Source organism: Ochotona princeps, chromosome 24 (genome assembly GCF_030435755.1).
Source record: "Ochotona princeps isolate mOchPri1 chromosome 24, mOchPri1.hap1, whole genome shotgun sequence".
Taxonomy (NCBI): Eukaryota; Metazoa; Chordata; class Mammalia; order Lagomorpha; family Ochotonidae; genus Ochotona; species Ochotona princeps.
This window is the reverse complement of record NC_080855.1, coordinates 11,907,069-11,927,488: the sequence shown is the minus strand read 5'-3', so window position 1 is coordinate 11,927,488 and position 20,420 is coordinate 11,907,069. Positions and strand designations below refer to the sequence as shown.

The window sequence follows — 20,420 nt, the reverse complement described above, 5'->3', positions numbered from 1 at the left end:
TGAACTATCACACAGCCCTGGGCATTACAGATTCTTCTTGATGTTTGCCCTGCTAAGCAGAAATGGCAAACGTGGCTGGGGCAAGGGGAGAAGTGGTATAAGAAAAGGTAGAGGCAGACCCTGAGAAATCTTGAGAAAGAGGAGCATGACTATAACATGGACAGAATCATGAGCTGAATGTACAATTCACACAGACACTAAATAAACAGAATTACATGCTTATGATTACCGTTCTGGCTTTGGGACATGATTTAAGCTTCCAGATTACTGGAGCAAGCCTGTGCCTTACCTTTCTTTAGATTAGAAGGAGGAGGGGGAAGAGGGAAAGGTGTCTCAAGCCAACAAAGAACACCAACCAACGAAGCTTTAAGACTCCTCTGATAGTTTAGGTAAAATGACACATTTTTCAGATACTGTGAGGCTACAAGAGGATCCTTAGATCCTGATCAGATCTTAGATCAGGGCAGGGAGTGAGGCAGGCTGAAAGGAAAGTCATGTGGCACGGGCTGTGTGATGCTCACAAATCCATTTATAAGAGCTATGCACCAACCAGACCCCTTGTATGTCTGAGTACCTTAGGAAAGCATGAGATATTTCACACATGTATTGCTCAGTCAGCTGCCCTGTTCTGCTGTCCATGTGCCAGAAGGTCACCTGTCCCAACCCATGTGACAGCACTCACAGTCTCTGGGCAGATGCTGGCTTCTCTGTCCCCTGGTGAGATCGGTCAGAACTGATGCCGTCATGAGCCATGAGCGAAGCCGCCCCTGCGAGCCTGGGTCATGACAGGTAATTTAAGAGGGTGAGGTCAGACGGAGACAGCACTTCCTATCACTCAGGAATACGAGGCTAGCCTGCGACAGCCAGTGCACGAGCAGAGTACTCACATCCTGACAGGCTCAACTCCATGCACAGAAACACAGTGAAGCTCAGCAGAACAAGGCCTTTTAAACAGTCAGAAAACAGGAGCATAAAATATTGTGTGGGTACAATTAGCAGAATAAGAAACAGAACATTAGATTTCTTAAAATCAACAAGATTAAAAAAACACAAGATTTTAATGTTTGAATGATGTAATTCAGCTGTTTGTGAATTCTAAGCTTTCTAAACGTACTAAAACAATTTACTTCTTATGAAGAGCAAAGAAGGACTGACACTGTGGCTTAGTGGGTTAGACTTCTACCCAGGACGCTGGCATCTGATATGGGTGCTAGCTCATGTCCTGGCTGCTCCACTTCTGATCCATCTCTTTTCCTGAAAAAGCAAATGGAAGATGCCCCCAAGTGTTTGGGGTCTTGAAATCCATGTAATGGATCCAGAAGAATCTCCTGACTCCTGGCTTCGGCCTGGTCCAACCTTGGCTGTTGCAACCATTTAGGGAGTGAACCAGAGGATGCAGGATCTCTTTCTCTTTGTCTCTCTCTTTCTGTCTCTCCCTCTTCCTCTGTAACTCTGCACTTGAAATAAATACAGGGGCCTTCAAACAAAGAGTAAGGAAGAAAATGGCTTTGCGGTTTAGCAATGCACATCTGAACCCAACCCCTTGAGACACTCAGCCCTCTGTGTGTGAGACTTTCTCAACGACCTTCTGTCTACCGGTGCAGCTGTGCTGACCACTGGCCACGTGCGCTGAGCATCACTGGGCACGATCCTTCCACACAGACATGTGCTTTGCTTAAACCTGAATATTTTTACAGGGTGACTGGGTCTCAATACTGTAAATGAACAAAAAAACTCACTTACTCCAAACATAAGATGCACATAAACTAAATACAATGAAATCACAAGTTATTAAATCTAGCTATCTCAGACACTAAGCCTCGGGCCTCCATGTTATTATTAAAAATGGAGATCATCAAGAATTAGGGAGACATTTAAAGACACTCCAGCATTAAACACAAACTTTCTCATTGACATAATCTGGGGAGCATAAAGAGAATTGAAAAGAGAATAATTCCTTTCCCAAGAGATTTGTTTAATATCATTTTATAGCACCTTTGTGTGTTTCCTATATTCATAATAGCAGAGTGGAGTCAATAGTTGATGAAAGGCATTTTTAGCTAAAGCTTAAAAAATAAAAAGATGCTGTGATCTTTGCAATTATTATTAAAATGTCTTATGCTTTCAGTTTTCTCTCCAAGAAAAGTTTACCCGATGATTCTCTTTCTGGTGGCAACATTCCTTGCAATTTTCAGTTTGTAAATATGCAGCCATAATCTGCTAACACTGGATATGCTAGTGGTGGTAAGAAACCCTTTTTTCTTTTTTTTTTCTCTCTCTGCCAGGGACCACTTGGATATTTACAACATAATTTTCAGTCCATACAAGATTACCCACTCGAAAATTTAGCCAGCTACAAATTTGCTAAATTTCGAGTCCCACCTGTTCTTGCCTTGGCAGAGCCAGACCAAATGATTTCATAAGCCTTATGCGGTTTGAGGGCCAGATATTCTCCAGGCCCATTAAGCTAATGCGACCAGGTGTGGAGATACTGGCCCATGGCTGCTGGCTCAGAGCATGGGCCCTGTTAGACCTGACCAGCTCTCTGCTCTGGGACCTGGGCTAAGCTATCATCTGAGTCATTCTGTGACAAAGTAGGGCACAGTGCAGGACTTGCCTCACTGGTTAAGGGTGGAACTTTATGTAAATGTGTCTAAGAATGTCTGTACAGGCAAGGACCACACCAGCATCTCCTGTTACATTGACAACCTATCTGTGTTAATGAAAAAGAAACGCATGGTTATTATCCTAATTAATTAATGTATTTTCCCACAGCTTCAGGTCTCATTCAACTAAAATTAAGCTGTGAGCAGAACTTGATCCTTTCTGGAGATTCTAGCAAATCTCTTAGAGAGGTCAGAGGTTGCCTCTATGTCTTGGTGCATCGTTCCTTCCCATAGTATTTATCTATTTACTGTAATTCTTTATTTATGAGAAGGAGAGCATGTCTTCCATACATTGGTTCACTCTTTAGTGCCTGCAGTTACTGAGGCTGGCTTAGGCTGCCACTGGGAACTCCATCTGGCTCTCCCACCTGAGTGGCACGGACTTGGGTTTCTTCAGTTACTACCTGCTGGCTCTCAGGATGTGCAGCAGCAGCAAGCTCGAATAAGGATTTGGGCCAGGACAAAGGCACCTCGATATAGGATCTGGGTGGGTATTTTGAGTGGAATTTTAAAAACACTATGCTAAGCATAACACTTACCCTTCCATCTTAAAGACTGCAATGGGTGGTCACGTCCTCTCAGAAAGCATCACTTGGACATAACTTTTCTGGCTCTTTCCTTTTATGAAGATCTAAGTCACGTAAGACTCACCCACATAATCCATGATGCTCTCCCCTATCAAGATCAGCTGATAGGGAATTGTAATTCCATTGAGATCTTTCACTCTTTTCTTGTCATGGAATCTAACATTCCTATAGGTTCTAGGCCCCATGGATTAGGATGAAGATCAATTTGAAGGGGATATCAAACCGAGCTGTTGACACACAGTAGGGTAAAAAAGAGGGCTCATGTTCCTGATTTAGGTATTGTTCTAACCCAAAGTATGAGCCTGTCCCAAAGGGCTGCCTCGAACAGACAGTCCTGGGGCAATTCTGCCTATTGGTATGTTTTGTGCATTCACTCCTTTGCTTTTGTTGCTTTTAGAATAATCCTAGACCTCCCAAAAGGCTGTGGAAATAAAAGACAAAACTCTCAGGCCTCCCATCCAACTGTTTCTGCTGTTAATTTTCCAAATGTAGAAAGGACATGAGAGCCAGGAAACGAGCAATGAGATGAAGCTGTTGAGGATGCAAAGGATCCCATGGGGACTGGGTTCAGGCTGCCCCTCAGCCTGCTCCTCCAGGTGGGCATCCTGGTCAAGAGGGCACCTTACATTTCCAGTTCCTCAACATTTGTGTGGATTTTCTTGGCTCTGCTTCCCTGTCCTCCATGCATCAATCCCATTTTAGAGCATGTTTCTGGCCTCTGAAGCCATTGTGCCTGCAGGCCATGTCTCCATAAACTTAGCTAGGATTCAGAGAAACCCTCGGTCCAACAGTGATCTCAGTCCACCCTTCGTAGGTTGCGTTTCCCCTTGAGTGTCACGCTTCTCCATGATTCAGATGGATCAGCCAACTCTCCTTGCACAGAATGCCATGGGCCTCCACCACAAGGCTAGCGCAGAGGATTGCCATCAAACATGGGGTATTTTGAGACATGTAAGATCAGAGCCAGAATTGCCAGTAGGCATCCCTTCTCCTTCGGCCTTGCCCAACCCCTATTGTCCTCTCTCTGGTTGTGAAAACAGTTCATGGAATTGTACTGAATGGGGTATTGATAGATTAAAAACCGCTTCCCTCTAATAAAATGTTTAACGATGTTGAAAATTAATCACCAGAGCCGTTTGTGCTGCCCTCCTCAGAGGGAGACAGCTTGGGAAATTTAATAAATTATTATCACAATGATGTTTCCATTATAGGATTTGCATTCCATTTCCAAGGCTTGCCCTCAGCCTCCAAGTTGTCTGATGATGGCTAATATAAACCACCAAACGGACTCTTTTTCTACCACAGTTAGAGGACTATACTTAGTGTTGTCCACCAAACAAGGCTCTTCGGGCTTCAAACTTAATTATTCTCAGCACTGGGCCTGATGCCTTCTTGATCATTTTTGTTTCTTTGAGACAACTAAACACAGTATCTAATGGCAAATAGCCCCCCCGCCTCGCCGCCCCTCCGATGGACGCATGCACTGCAATGATATGCCTCGCTTAAAAGCAAATCTAATCTACTTGCTTATTAAATTTAAATGTGTTTAAGGCTGATATAGCTTCAAGATGATATGTAAAATAACAGCTTCCATGGTTATAAATGTCAACTCTAAAAATTATATGCAATAGAATATACAAAATAAAGGCTGCTTCATCTCTATATTCCACTGTGATCAATTCATTAAACGACATATTACAAGCCATAAGGATGACTGTACAATACACGACTTCATTTGTCACAGCATATTCTAAACCACTGGGGAAATGCTGGGATATTTTATTTTTCCATGGTCAGCGATGGATTATAGTTCTTATTAGACAGAGGCAAAACAAAAAGAAAAGCAGCTTTCTATATACCATGACCAGAATTACTTTCCCAATCAACTACTAAAGACTGGGAAAATTCATTCTTAGACTAAATTCCATGTTGAAAAAAATGTGAGGCAGGGGTGTTGGTGCCAGGGCTTCTTTTAGGAGCGTACACTGAGAACAAACACTGAGCTTGATGGTAATGATTTCAGATGGATGGCTCCCCCCTCCCCAGGTTATGAATCACAGCTTCATCCTGCTCCATGTACACCACAGTCACATTCAAGGTTCCTAAACTGTATTATTCATTAGGAGAATATGCAGGGTGGGAGTTCACATAAGCCCCCTGCATGATTCCCTAGACAGTTCCCACCCTCAAAAGCAGAGTCAAGCTTCCTGATTTCTATACGTGACTGGTTTAACAACAGAAAGCAAGAAACCATGCACCACTCTGCAGAACTCCAGACAGCCGGGTACATGGTATTCTCTGCCCCTGACACTCACTGAGGAACCACTCTCAGATTCACTGGGGGAGAGTGCGTGTGGCTTTCTAAAGAGCTGGTTTTGACTGCTGTTTTGACAGCTGGCACAAAGCTGGAAACCAAAAACTCAATCTAGGGCCCCCACATGGGCAGCAGGAACTCAAGTACTTGAGCCATGGCCACTTCCTCCCAGGGTCTGCAGTCATGGAAAGCTGCGGCCAGGAATGGAATTTGGGTACTGTAGTGTGTGATGCTTGCACCTCAAGCACTGGGCAAGGGGGAGATGAACACCTGTACTACTCTGTACTTCTACCCTCCTATCCACTTCTTCAACTTGCCCTTCCAACTTCGAGCACTTCCCATGTTCTCTTCAAATGTACATAGTTGAAAGCTTAATTAAGAAAAAAAATGTGCCTGGGTGAAAAGTGGGACTGCTAGGAATTTGTGATAGAGTGAAAGCATCACCACTTACAAAGGATAGCAACAACAACAATAACAATGGAAGAGGGCTCTGGTGAAAAGATTTTTATTATCATTTTAGTTGCGCTAGTCTCAACAGTTGACCAACGGCTTCCTGTTTCTTAGTGCCCTTCAAAGGTTTGAGATTTTGTCGCTGCTCCATAGAGAACTCTACATTTGTGTTACTGGCTAATCTCACCAGTGCCTTCTATTTCAGTCAGGATAACGATCCACTCACCTTACATATCTGAATCAGGACTACTCTAGACACACACGCCAAGACACAACTGGAAGGAAGAAACAAACCTGCGGTCATCACATGCATTAGGAAAGCCATGCAAGGGGTGCGAACCATGGCAACTGCCACCCCAGATCTCACCCCTCCCGGTGTGAGGCCAGTTAATAAACCAACAGATACTGAGAAACGGATAATGATGCCCCAACAAGTGCCTTTATCCTCTTCAGTGTAAGGGCATATTTCTGCAAGACTGCGATTCTGCGGTGGCCCCATGATGATTCTATCCTTCAAGATTTCCATATTAAAAATCACAGAATGTTCCCTCAGATTCTGTGAAATTATGACCTGCTGCTGGTCTGAGACTCCTACACCAACGCCTCACTGCACGACTCATCAGACTTCCTAGGTGCCAATGTGGGGGTGACCAGGGACTTCCTCTACCTCCTACCAGTCTCTTCGTTTCTATTTCCTCAAACATGTTCTCCAACTCTGAAATACGCATTTCTTGAACAGCTAATTCCATGTCGTTCCTGAGTTTGCTTGTAGGATGTTGCTCCCTGACCCCATCCTACTTTGGGCAATCATGGGGGAAATCTGCATCAAAATCCCTAAGTAAACCAGGACCGCAGCAGCAAAAATGTTGAAACACCGTGGGACACACTCAGCTTAGGACAGCGATACTGAGATGGGTAGGAGCCAAGGCTCACTGGAGCCTTCTGCAAAATGATCGCTCTTATTTGCTTAGAGCATCCAAGAGCATTCAGCAAATAGGGTGGGAAAAAAGCAAGTGGGCATGCGTGTGTGAGCTTGCACATACACACAGAGAAACATTTCCATCCTGCATAACCTCAGTGAGTGTTCATATCCGACCTCTGTAGCATGTAGTTAAAAGCTTCCTCCAAATGGCATTCTGAAGCAAATTACCATGCAAATTTTTACTCTAGGGTTTTAAATAAAACCCTACTCAGACAACATTAGGGTACTCTAGTTCAAGACATAGAAACCCAAAGGAAATAAGAAAAGATGTATTATGGTTTCTTCATTTTTGCTGAATGCACTCGGGGTAATTCTGTCAGCTCTGCAGCCCTGGTCCATGTCAAGGAGTGTGCAGAGCTCAAGGACTTGAGGGCCAGGGGTGCTTCCTCCTATCATGTCTGCGCCCCCAAAGCTTCCTTCCACTGGGGCAAGAAACACCTCACTGAATCTGCTGATGCTCACAATGCTTTAAAATATCACAGTGAATGCAAAGCATGCGAGGAACAGAGAAAAACCGAAATGCGACGAAAATGACCTACAATCCCCCAAGTGACAGACAACCCTGGGGAATATGCACATGGTCCCAGGACTTGTTTGTTGGCCTGGCTACTTGTCAGAGGGCTGTGCTTCTGCCCATGGAGGTTGAAAATGTCTTTGTTCACTTAAAAATACACTGTGAGCATTTTCCAAGATGACCGCCGTGAATTAGCCAATTCTCCGTGACAGAAGCTTCAAGTGTTTCTAATTTTTCACCATTAGGAAAAATGCTGATAAGTGTTATTTTATAGAGTCATATTTGCTTCCACAACTTTAAAAGGGTTTTCTCTTAGTGCCAAATGATGTGTGTACTCCTTTTTAAGACTTCCCACGATTTTTAAGTGATTGATAATCCCTCAGAAGGATTAGGATAGTACAGATGCACTTTAAAGGGAAAAAAAGTCTTTAATTATTTATAGCCTATTTTATACCACCTGTCTCTTTTATTCTTAAATAAAATTTCAGCAGTGCAGAGTGATTAGACAGCAATATTTTCAAGTGATGAAGAATTCTGGTGCCATTCAGGAAATGTTAACATACACCGAATGTTTAATAGTGGGATGGATTTCAGTTAACACTTTTGGCTTTAATATGATGCCATGGTTATCTTTAGGATCATTTTACTTCTTTTAGGCACATTTTTCTGTGCTTACAGGTAAATTCCAAAATGTCTTGGAATCTCTAAAATGGATGTACATATCTGAGCATGTAGCAATAGTGAGAATATGGCATATGTCGTATTCCCTTATCCCCTTCTCTATATGCAGGTCAATTTTCACAAGAACAGGAGAAAAGCAGATTTTGTAAAACAATCAACATACCCATGTGACAGAATTAAAGCTGCTGTCCCCAAAATGACAATATTTTTGTTTTTGATAATTTCTCTGCCACTCAATAAGAAGGTGCCCGCTGGCAGAAAGCACCACGTGTGACCTGAAGAGTATTCTGGAAAACAGAGATCTCAGAATCTGAACATGTGAGCTCGCCTGGCCTCCAGTGGGCACCACAAGACCACAATGCTAAAGGCTGAGGCGAGGAGAGGAAGTGGGGACCATCGGGCACCTGCGTCTTTGCTGAGAAGGGACCGTGTTTGCCACCCCCAGGGATGCAGGCCAAGTGCTCTTGCTCATCAAGCACCAGAGAGCCTGGCAGATGCTCACCTCTTCAATGGCTAGCACAGTGTTTACAATCCAAAAGAAACTCAACATCTCGATGTTTGTGTGCTGCATATGACACTTCCAGTAGCATCAGGTAAAACATATATTAGAAGAGAAACTGCATAAACATGCCTCTCTCTCAGGACCAAGTTGATTTACGGTTCTGATGCACAACTATCAAAGCAGATGTTCCTCACAGTGTAATGACAGTGGCACGGTTCTCTGCAAACTGGGGTGTCCCTTCTGGCCTGAGAATACAAGTGTCCATAAAAATATTCCATATTACCATGGGAATTATTAGAATGCAATATCAGTGGAGACTGTGGAGCTGGAGAGCTCTGATCTGGTCTTATGAATTGCAGACAAAAGCACGAATCCAATGGACCTCAATGTAATCCATCTCTGTCAACGGCATTAAGGAAATTACCTGTCAGAAGCATTCTGTGATTCCGAGATTCTGTGATTAAATACAAATGTGGAAATGCTCAGGGGCACAGTGGAATCATTAGGGAAAAAAATTACATACAAACACCACCTTCAATTTGCTTTCCTTAGAATTAATTTTGTGGCCATAAATATTTGAAACCTGCAGAGAGCAACAGAACATGGAACTTCCAAAGCATCTACTCTGTGGTTGACGCTGTGTCAAGTCCTTCCATGTTGAATGCTTCCAGCATGTCCCACTGGTAGGTGGAGTCAATGAGGTCAACTGTATGGACACACTGCCTTTTAGAGACTTCAAAAAGTACAACCTAAAGCTAATTTCCTTGTCTGAAAAATGGGGCATAAATATGTATTTTACTTGTTCATTTTAGTTCTTCAACAAGTTAATGCATTAAGTATTAGACACAGTTTTGTCACAGAGTAAGCATTATTATGTTTATTATTAAATAATTACTATGAGTAAGCATTATTCATACTGTGAATTACTATCACTGAAACATACACTTATGGGGACCAAGAATCTTCTCTGAGGTTCTGTATTAATAAGCAGAAGCTTGGATATTTAGAAGCAAGGTTGCTCCGACTCCTAAAAGCTCAAGCTTCACCTAGAGTTTCACAGTCCCCATGTGCATAAGGTTTCACATGAGTTCGTAACCAGGCTTGATGGCTCATCTCTCTTTGGGTACACGCTTGTCATCCAAACCTTTATACTGTGCTGGCTTCAAGCTCTACATCCCCACAGGGCTGGCTGCGTGCCACAAGACCTTGAGGATTGTCACAAAGTCTTACTTGAGACGCTTCAGTGAAAGCACCTGTTGCATTTGGAACCACAGAAGGGGGTTGCAGGTGACACCCACAGCCAGAGCAGACAAAGATGTTCAGAGTCATCCAGCGAATGAGCTCATCTCTTCCTTGACGCTTCTGCTAAAACCTCCCAGCTCCAGCTCTTCTGTGTGCACGCCCTATAGTTCCTGGGGCCCATAACTTGGATGCTGTCCTCTTTTTCTTTTCTGATTCCAGCAGCTTCCCATGGCTCAGAGACTACAACACAAGGTTCCTCCTCTGCAGAGATGTGCTCCTGGACCTGCCTCTCCTCCACCCTCTTCCTGACCTTCCAGAGGCTCCCGCCCTGCCCGGAGCGTCAAGCCACCTCCAGCCATCCAGACCACTCTCCCTGCCATTCTACTTCTCATAATGAACTCCACTGCCACCATTACCTCCAGAAACTTTACTCATTTTCTCTTTCAAATTACTCCTCCAGTGAAAATGCCAGTTCTGTGCGAGCAGAAACTATCCATGACACTTAACAGCATGCCCAACCACAGCAGGTACCAAATATTTCTTGTTGAATCAAACTGAGAAGAGATGAAAAGTTCTCCCTGAACTTTCTCAACTGCATTCTACCAGCAAGCGGAAGCCCTAGCTGATATTCTGTGAGTTAGTTCTTCTTTGATTCCTGCCTAGAAATTGTTACTTGGTCTGCTATCTACAGGGCCATGTAGCCCTGCTTCAAGACCTATGCGATCAATAACACAGGCTTCTAGGAGCCCTGGGCTAGAAAGGAAACCCTCTCTTTATTCAAAAGTATGGATGAAGTAAAGGGGCAAAGAACAAAGACATGTGATAGCTGAAATACGAAAAATCTCTACAAATCAATATCGATATCCCCAAAATAAAGACACAAGATGCTTTCATGATGCTCTGTGGTCAAAAGCACCAACAGAAAATGTGCTGTAGAAAAATCATTGATTTATCTTGCAAAATCTGAGATCAACTCTTGTCACCATCCTCTGTAAATTGTTCAGCATGACATTCTAGTGAATCTTCAGGTTATGTCTACTTGCTTTCAAGTGGCTCTCTCTCTCTCTCTTTTTAAGATTTATATATTTTTATTGGAAAGTCAGATATACAGACAGGAGGAGAGACAGAGAGGAAGATCTTCCGTCCAATGATTCACTCCCCAAGTGGCCGCCACGGCTGGAGTTGAGCCAGTCTGGAGCCAGGAGCCAGGAACTTCTTCCAGGTCTCCCACACGGGTACAGGGTCCCAAAGCCTTGGGTCGTCCTCAACTGCTTTCCCAGGCCACAGGTAGGGAGCTGGATGGGAAGTGGGGCCTCTGGCATTAGAACCAGTATCCATATGGGATCCTGGCACGTTCAAAGTGAGGACTTTAGCCACTATGCTATCGTGCTGGGCCCTCAAGTGACTCTCTTTTCTCCCCAGATCAAGTTCACCCTCTCCTAGGTACCAGCACTCTAAAGAAGCAACCATGCTGTGGGACTCAACCCACTGTGGTTACACTACTGAGACAAAGGATAAATATCAATCCATGGCCTACTCGTTCAATTCTCTGTCTCAGGAAATTAGGAATATCATTCTCTTGTTCATACTTAGCATTCATTCAAGAACATTCCCGGGGGGCCTGCCTTGTGGTAAGGTGGGCAAACTCACCACCTGCAGCACCAGCATCCCACACAGGCACTAGTGTTGGTTTTCCTGATACTCCATTTTTGATCCAGTAAAAGTAGAAGATGGCTTAGGTGGTTGAACCCCATTACCAATGGGAGAGACTCGGAAGAAGTTCCTGCTCCTGGCTTTGGCCTGGCCCAACTCTGGCTATTGCAGGCAACTAGAGAGTAAACCAGCAGATGAAACATTTCTCTCTTTCCAGTTCATTCAGATAAAAAAATATGTATCTTAAACTTTTTTTAGTATGTGCCTAGGATGTGCCCAACATTGTTCACTGGGATAGGGTGCCAAGTGTAGTTACACATTGATCTGCTGGGTTGGTCAGGATCTGCTGAGGCAGGGATGGACTGCTCTTCAGGGCTGTGAGCCTCTCCTGCTCTTGTCTCATCCACTGTGCGTCTTGCTGCCCTCCCCTCTCTTTATAGCCCTTGGAATGTACAAAAAAAATTTCATAGCAAATCTTTCCTACTGGATGAATTGAACCTCAAGTTGGTTTCTGCTCTTTGTCCCTGGAGGAATGAAGATGAGGGTGAGGGTGAGGGAATGCCTCTTAGAACCAGGCATCAAAAGCCACAGCTCCCCACCCCCTACCTCAGATATCCAGAAAAAGAAAAAAACAGCCAGATCACGAAAAGCTAGCAGGAATGTTCCCGGAGCTAAGTTTTCTGGAATCTACTACTGAGAGACTGCTCAGCATCCAGTGTGAGGACATCTCGTGAAGACAGGAGATTTGAGGGAGGACAGACATTCTTTCGTGGCCTCAGAATTGAAGCTAAAGTTCTTTTTTAAGATTTATTTTGTTTTCATTACAAAGTCAGATATACTGAGAGGAGGAGAGACAGAGAGGAAGTGGAGCTGCTGGGATTAGAACCAGCAGCCATATGGGATCAAGGCGAGGACCTTAGCCACTAGGCCATGCTGCCGAGCCCCAAGCTAAGGTTCTTAACGAAGACTCCAACTAGTTACAAAGTGGAGAGACCAACCCCCATGACAACTTCACATGATTTACAACTGGAAGAAAGTATAGAGTCTCCATCCCTCCACGCTGTTATCCAGGTCAAAGACAGGTTTCTTCTCCTGAGATGACTGCAAACCATGTTCAGCAACTGAAGAACTGTGATGGTCAGCTGGTGACGTGGGGTATTCCACTCTCAATGCCAAAGAAATAAATCCTTTCTCTTGTAGTCTGAGATCTTTCTTTTTCTTGGCAATTGTTTAAGAATCACTTCACACACGATGATTCAGAAAGCTCTCTTCTGTGGGGTGGCACTGTCCATAAACAAAGGCACTCTAAAATTCCCAGACAACCATAACTGACCATTGTCACTAAAGAATAAAATTGCAGAAGGCAAGAAGAAAAAGAGGCAATGGAGTTTGAACCTGGCGTCTAACCCATTAACATGACCATAGCAATTAAACCCTCAACTTCCCTATCTAGTATCTTGGGGAGAACCTGTCTCAAAGAAGTTCCAAGACTTTGAACATGTCATGCAGGTGGCAGTCAGTGTGGCAGGATATAAGCCCTTGAAGGTGCCAGCCATTGCTTGAGAGGAGAGGGTCAGCAAAGTAAGGCTTGTGGGACACATCTAGTCTCCTGTTATTGAAAATAAAGATGCCTAATTATTCGGTGCCATTCATGTGTATGCAGACTATCCAGACTTGATTTTGGAACTGAGCAGTCATGACAGGGACCACACAGTCTGCGAGCTTATAATATTTATTATCTGCCCGTTTCCAGGAAAGCCTTGCCTGTTAGCACCTCACAGCTCTCCAACGAGCCTGGAGAACAAAATCCCAAGCCTGAGACCTGCTTCTTCCTAACCTTGAGGCTTAAAACAAACTTTCCTCCTGGTAATATTTTGCCTAAATATTTTCACCGTGAAGCAAATGCTCTGGCCTTTTTTAAAAAAAAAAAAAACCCTAATAGCACAGTAGACATGGAGCAGGGGAATCTAGGAGAAGATCACTTTTCCTAAGTCAATCTCCTGGAAACCTTTGTAACACCACAGGGAACTCTCTTATCTTTCATAGGAAGGAGAACAAAAGAGTCTTACTGTGCCTTAAGGTCTTACTCAACCTGCAAAGTACTGTGAAAGGGACCTGAGAGCTGAATCAATATGGGTGTGCAAACACAGAGCAGGACTTTGAAAACCAGATCAGGAGAACGCGAGAGCTGTGTCCTGCCCTGCCCTAGGCCTGACCAGAGGCCTAGCCCATCCCTGGGCACCAGACTTCCAGCCACTTTTCTCCTTCCTGGCTCAGTGACACCTGTAACTCGCTTAACCTCTGCGCTTCAATTTCCTGCCTGAAAAAAACGAAATAAGGACAGTCCTCTCCTTCCAGAGTCACATAAGCACTTCAAGCCTTCATACATGCAAAGTTCATTACAAGGCTGGCAGGGACACAGTAAGCATTGCTATGCCTAATAGTGCTCGTTGGATATTATCACTATTACCTTCTAATTACAGTGTTAGAAAGCAGAGAATGGACAGTGTGATCGTCAGCATCGATACGAGGCTTGTTATGGACAGAAACAAAACTTTTTTATTTCTCTGAGAAAAAAGGATTTTGTGCAAAAATCCTGGGGAAATTGTCTGTGAGTATGTGTGTGTTTTTCTTCCAAGGAACTCTGTATGCAAATAAAGGGCATTGCACCTGCCTGGAATGTAACTGTTGTGGTTGGAATCACTCCTGCACAGTCAGCTTGGGACTTAAGAAAAACAGAAGCGAGTCATGTGTGCCATTAGATCTAGAGGTGTGTGACAAAAGGGAAGGGCCAGCACCTATCAGACAGGTCCAACAGCAAACAGAATTAATTGGTCTGAAGCTTGGCAAATTCTCCCACAGATTTTGGTGAATCATAAATCAGTTCAAGAGCGAGCCAGACAAATTGTGGAGACTGAGCAAATCATTGAGAGAGATGGAAGGCCGAGGAAATGATTCTCCAAGGAGATTTTCAGAACTGTATTGCCTTGAGTAAGCAGGAGCGGGGGTGGGAGAGAAAGACATTGAGATTGTTTGCACATGAAATCACTTTACATTTTCAATGAAAATGAAACTCTAAATGCAAGGATAATTTAAGTATTTTCCTTAAAAAAAATCCCAGCTAAGCAACCTTTCAGGTAGATGAGAGCTATAGTTTTATCTTACTCTCCTTTACCAAAAAGGGTTCAAAATTAACACTTGAGAATATATCGTGTAAACCTGGTCTGATCCCCCAAAAGTTGAACCTTATACTTAATTCTGTATCAGATTCAACAAACAGCCACAGAGATAAAAGCAGAGCTCTCATTCATGTGGCAGCTTTACCAGTTTATCACCCACCATGTGTGCTGTCGGGGAAAATTATAACAGAACAGCATTGTTGGCCATAAACAAGGAGAGTAGATGATTATTTACGGTCTCACTAACTAAATCAGAAAAGCCAACCAAACTGGGTCACTGCAGGAAGTCAAGGTGTGTGCAGATACAAACCAACATGGCCAGGAAAGTATCTTTGATCAGGATAAGTGTGTCTGACTTACTGAAGACATAAATGCATCCTGAGGTCAGGCGAGAGATTAATATCACTGGCAGTGGCTTTTTATTTTTAAAGATTTATTTATTTTTAATGGGAAGGCAGATCAGATTTTACAGAGAGAAGGAGGGACAGAAAGATCTCCCGTCTGCTGATTCACTCCCAAATGGCTGCAATGGTCAAGCTCAGCTGATCAGAAGCCAGGAGCCAAGAGCTTCTTCTGGGTCTCCCATGCAAGTGCAGAGTCCCAATGGGCCATCCATTACTGATTTCCCGGGACCTAAGCAGGCAGCTGGATGAGAAGTGGCATATCTGGGACATGAACTGGTGCCCACATGGGCAAGATGAGACTTAGTCATCACTGCAGTCTGATGTGTCCCCTGTACACCTCAGGCAAATGCATTCAACAGTTACTACATTAACCGAATTAAGAGACAAAAGCTTTCAGCACTTATTTAGAGCCAGCCCGTATCCCTGTGATAACAGGTGAAGATTAAATTTGATGTTTCCTTGCAGCTGCCCTCGATCAGGTGACTAGCTATGAGACCTTCCATGCTTGGTCTTTTTCAGTGAATCTATCTAAAAAGACTGTGTGTTCTGGAAACTCAAGCCACCTTTTTTTTTTTTTTTTTGGTGCCTGTATCAGATGAACTCAGGAGGCTGGTCATGTTGAACAACTACCCTGGGGGAAATCACCCACTTAACAGGCTTGGTGATCCCAAAGTCTGCATGCACGGCTTGTGATTGTGCCTTGGACCTCTGAGAACCCTCAAGCAGGGGTGGCACACCATGGCCCACTGGCCAACCCCCGTCTGCTTCTGCGAGGAAAGTCTCATTGGGATGCAGCCACACTTGTTCATGCATGCACTGGCCAAGCCTACTTTGGAGCCTCGGCAGAAGAGGTGAGCCATTGGAGCAGAGAGCCACAGCATCTGCAGGCTCTAAAATATTTATGATCAGATTGTTTAGAGAAAAAGGTTTTGCTGACCTGTGCACTAGAAGTCTGTGGAAGCACCCAGGTTCCCAGGACAATCTAGTGAATAATGCAGTGTGCTGGGACAGCAGCAGTCAGAGCAAGCAATCTGTCCCGGGGAACTAAAAGGCGGATTCCTGTGAAAGCATTATTGAAAACCAGCATGCAACATGCAAAACCCAGTCAAGTCTCCCTGAGCGAATTCTGACCACTCTAAGGCTCAGGCACCGGGGCCTGAGGGCTGCTTCCTCTTGATCGGGAAAGGGCCATCGGAGCAAGTCCACGTTCACAGGCAGCAGCAATATCCTCACCCCTCCCCACATCGGGACATCCACTCCTGGGCTGAGTGCTCACTGGTTAGTGTCATGCCAGCTGCTCAGTCCCACAGTACTTTGCAAAGGCTTGCTCACTCACTGCTCCTCCTGGTGGGCCACAACAGGAACCTATCTGCAAAGTTGTTTCTGGGTGACACTTCATGGGATAGTAAGCCTTTATTTTTTTATTTATTTTGGAAAGCACAGAAATACATAAAAGAGGAGACAGACACACAGACGCTGGAGTGCTCCCCAAAGCTTGCCACAGCCAGGGCTGGTTTCAAGTCCAAGCTAGAAGTCTGGAACTTCATCAGGATATCCCCCATGACCATCAGGGTCCCAAGCACACGGGCCATCACCTGCTGCCTTTCAGACATTAGTAGGAAGCAGAATTGGAAATGAGGGCAGGATGTGACCCCAGGCATCTTAGCCTGCTGTGCTACAATACCCACCATAATAAACTTCCATTGCATTCCATTTTCCATGAACGTCCTGAAATATTCTGTCTACTTTATGAGTGAATCAACAGCTTAACTATGTCTGAATTAAACATAGTCATTACATGTGCACTATAGACCAGGTTTTCCTCTAAGCACCAACGATGTGACATATAATATAACAGGAATTGTAGCAGCTGGAGAACTACAGGATGATATTAAGCATGTTATAGGCATTATCTCATTCAATCCTATCAGCAGTGTTCGCGGCTGAGTATTACTACTAATCCCATTTTACAGCTGAGTTAACCAAAGCTTAACATGGCTAAGAAGCTTGTCCAAAATCACATACACGGCATGCAGGGCCAGGGTTACAGCTGAAAACATCTGATTCAAGTGGCGTGCTCCCCACCGATCCAGTGGTCTGAGGTCCATCTCTGTTACATGTCATGATGAGTTGATCCAAATGTTGAACGACTGCTAAGCACCTGACTCCTAGCCACTAAGGCTTCTGCTTTCAGAACTCTCGAAATTTGACACCCTGTGCGATAAAAGACTAAAAGACGGTGTGTGTTTTGTTGGGCCCATGGAGGCTCAGGGGGTAAATGGATAATCCATGAGTCTTTTCAACTCCTTCAAAGAGTAACCTTTTCCTAGAGAGAACATATGGCAGCAACCCAGCTTTACCTGAGAGGGAGAGCAGCTCATTTCATCCAAAGATAAGAAACATGATATCAACGCTTATGCAGCTGCAAGAGGTGACCTTGGGAAAGTATCCAGTGATACAGTAAGGTGCCACGTTCAAGTTCCACAGCATGGACACACAGCTGCACCTGAACCCTCCTCCCAGCACTGGCCTGGAAGCTCTGCAGCAGATACAAAAGGGCACGGCAAGACTCAGCTCCCTGTCCAATGTTTCTGATCCTGCAAGGAAGGATTCCGCCCCTCCCTCCTGCCCTCTCAGATGCTCGCTTGCTAGCTTCTACATGAGAGTCAGGGAAGTAGTGACTGACAAGTAAGACTCTGCAGGACTCACTGAAGTTCTACTTCACAGACCAACAAGGTGCTTTCATGAAAAGGTCAGGGACAGGAAGAGATGATCAGCATCACTCGGTATTAGGGACACACCAGTTAAGCCACTACAGGCCTCCTGGAATGGCTGTGATTCTAAAAACACACAATTCTAAGCGTTTTCAAAGATGCGGTATGATTAAGACACTTATACATTTCTTATCAGAATAAAAAATGATGGAGTGACTTAAAAAATGGTTCAGTGCTTTGAACTTCAACAACATGGATGGTACAACCCAGACAGTTCACTCCTAAATACCCACTCCAGAGAAACAGAAACCATGGGCACATAGAAACCTGGAGAGGGACAGACTCTGAAAACTGTGTAAGTACTCATTAACAAGCAAAAGGATAAGCAAAAGGTGACATATCTATACAACGCAATGCTACTTCAATAACAAAAAGGAATGATCTAGCTACTAACTCCTTCATGCTACCGAGGAAACCCTCAAACAGTCCACTAAGTTAAAGGAACTGTATGTAGATCACTTACTGAATGACTTGACTTACAGCAAGTACACAGAAAAACAAATCAGAGAAAAACAAGGAGAGCAAACACATCTATGTGTTTCCTATGCGGCTTCACACGTATGATGAGTATAGACTATACCAAAAGTAGACACAGTGACATTGAGATGTACTATGCGAAATCACTGCTGCTCTGATACGTGCATGCTTAGGTGTCTAAGACTAAATTGTACCTAAATGATGGCTGGATTTTATGACATTATGTCTCATTAAGCTTTAAACCAATACCAATATCATGCCAGTATTCTTTAAGTTCTTCTACCCTTCCAATTGAGCTGTTAAGTCTTGCACTATGACTCATCACATGCATGTGTTTTTGTGGAAATTATAGATTGTAGAATGTGTGATTTCCTGACTTCAACCTGTCAGATACTCATTTAATACTCTTTCCTTTCACAGGTCTCTAGTATATTCAGTTACATACTGTATTTCCTCAGGATTTTCCTGTGCAAAGTCAGCCCCCAAAAGCAGCAAACATATTAAGATGCCTTTCAATTACTGTTATTTTTAATTATAATGCTTTACCTGCACACAGCTAAATCCAGGGCTCAAACTGGTTTATACAATAAGTGAGTTAAGCCCAGTATTATTATTCAAGAGCTCAGACTGGACATGGCTCTTTCCGTTTTTAACAGTATATTGTAGTCACATGCCCAACTCCACACCAGTTACGTCATCATCCGCTGGCAGACTCTGGACTGGCTTCCTGAAGGAAATGTTGACAAGAGGAGTGGAGTCCTAATGATCAACATGTGATCACTGCATCAACGTTCAACTGTGAATATGATGAGATCCTCCAATGTCACAGGGACTAGATGGAAAGATGCCACTATGTGAACATCCACGTGAACCTAAGAGCAAAACCACTGTGTTGGTAGGAAGGGGATGAGTGAATGGAATCTAGAAGATAACCTAGAACACGTGTAAACGGAAGCATAATGAACAAGTGACTGAATTCACCACAGGCTAGCATACTAGAATTCTAGAGCTGCTCTTTTCCCTTCTGCTTGGACCATCCGTTCTAGAAATGAAAATTCAGCAAGGGCTTCCCTCACCACCCAGCATCTAACAGGGAGCAGGTATACCATAAGTATTTGCTTAAGGAATGACTAGACTTCCAACATCAGTTCCCTTTGCTCTCACTCTTTCTCATTTAGAATTTTAAGTGTTTATTCAGTGTATTTATTGGAAAGGCAGGAAGACACAGAGAAATCTTACATTCACAGGTTCACCCAAACATCTGACTAGCCCAGGCGGGGCCAGGCTAGCGATGGGAACTCACTCCAAGTCTCTCCCTGGTGTGGCAGGGACCCACGTGCTCCTGCCATCACATGTTGCCTCCCTAGAGTGCACATCCGTGGGACAGCGGGTAGGAAGGAGAGCCAGTATTCAGAGAAAGTCATCCCTGCAAAGGACGTGAGTGACACTAGCAGTTGCTTAAAGACTGCCCCAAACGCCCACCGCAGACTGAACTCTTTCTAGAGAGAAGCCTGAACGATTGGTGTGACAAGGGGTTGGGCATATCTGCCTTTTGTCCTTGACTCTCCGAGTTACAAACGGTAAGTTATTTAACTTGTAAAATGTAATAGTTATGTCATTGAGCTAAAGAATATTGCTTTATTCAATTTTATGATTCTTTGTGCTATAAGTGGGACTTTACTGTAGATGGGTCTATGGAATTAGTTTCTTTATAGATGATTAAAATAAAAAATGTCCTAAATTTGTTCCACCCTCATGGAGACATTCTCAGACTTAACTACCACCTCCTAATATCTTTACTGCTCTTTCCCCAGTGTTTCTGAAAATTGCATTCCAAGTGTAAAAATAGTGCGCGGCACTGTAATTGAAATGACAAATGCTGAAATACAAGGAAGGCAACAAGAAGTAAAGAGTCAAAATGGCTACCAAGACAACAAAAAATCACCAGCCAAATGGAACTGCATTGTACGCGGAACACTTGAGGGCAGCGCTCCC

The 20,420-nt window shown here is 43.9% G+C and overlaps 1 protein-coding gene across 12 annotated transcripts in view; it reads right to left on the bottom strand.

The window, feature by feature from the left end:
- The window catches only part of RBFOX1 (RNA binding fox-1 homolog 1), a 1,600,707-nt gene that overhangs the window by 412,859 nt on the left and 1,167,428 nt on the right, over positions 1-20,420 (bottom strand). The window lies entirely within an intron of this gene.